Raw genomic sequence first — 666 nt, 5'->3', positions numbered from 1 at the left:
ATATATATATATATATATACACATATAACACGTGTATGTGTGTATATGATTAGAATCTGTTCAAACTCTACGATTTTAAAATTCATTGACGTCAAGCTGTTTTGGATTTACCTTACCCTCAGGTAATATTAATACTTGGAGAAGGTGGATGGCAAGCAGAATCGTTAGCACGATGGGCAAAATGCTGAGCGGCATTTGATCCGTCTTTACGTTCTAAATTCAAATTCCGCGGAGATCGACTTTGCCTTTCATCCTTTTAAGATCAATAAAATAGGCACCATTTGAACACTGGAGTCGATGTAATCGACCTACCACCTCTCACAAACTTACTGGCCATGCGCCGAAATTTGAAACTGCTATTAATACTTGGAGAGGAGAAATTTGATGTCATGGGCAAGGATTAGACCTAAATAAAATGTTTTACATATGCAACATGTTTAGAAATGTTTCTGTTGCAGACAATCAGTGTCAATAACTATAACGAGAAAAGTGTATTGTATTATTCATAATATATGTGTAATACTACTATATTAATATCTATCTATCTATCTATATACATACATACATGCATACATACATATACACACACACACACATACATATACACACACACACACATATATATATATATATATATATATATATATATATATATATATATATATA

This window comes from Octopus bimaculoides, chromosome 4, assembly GCF_001194135.2.
Source record: "Octopus bimaculoides isolate UCB-OBI-ISO-001 chromosome 4, ASM119413v2, whole genome shotgun sequence".
Taxonomy (NCBI): Eukaryota; Metazoa; Mollusca; class Cephalopoda; order Octopoda; family Octopodidae; genus Octopus; species Octopus bimaculoides.
This window is presented reverse-complemented; position numbering follows the sequence as displayed.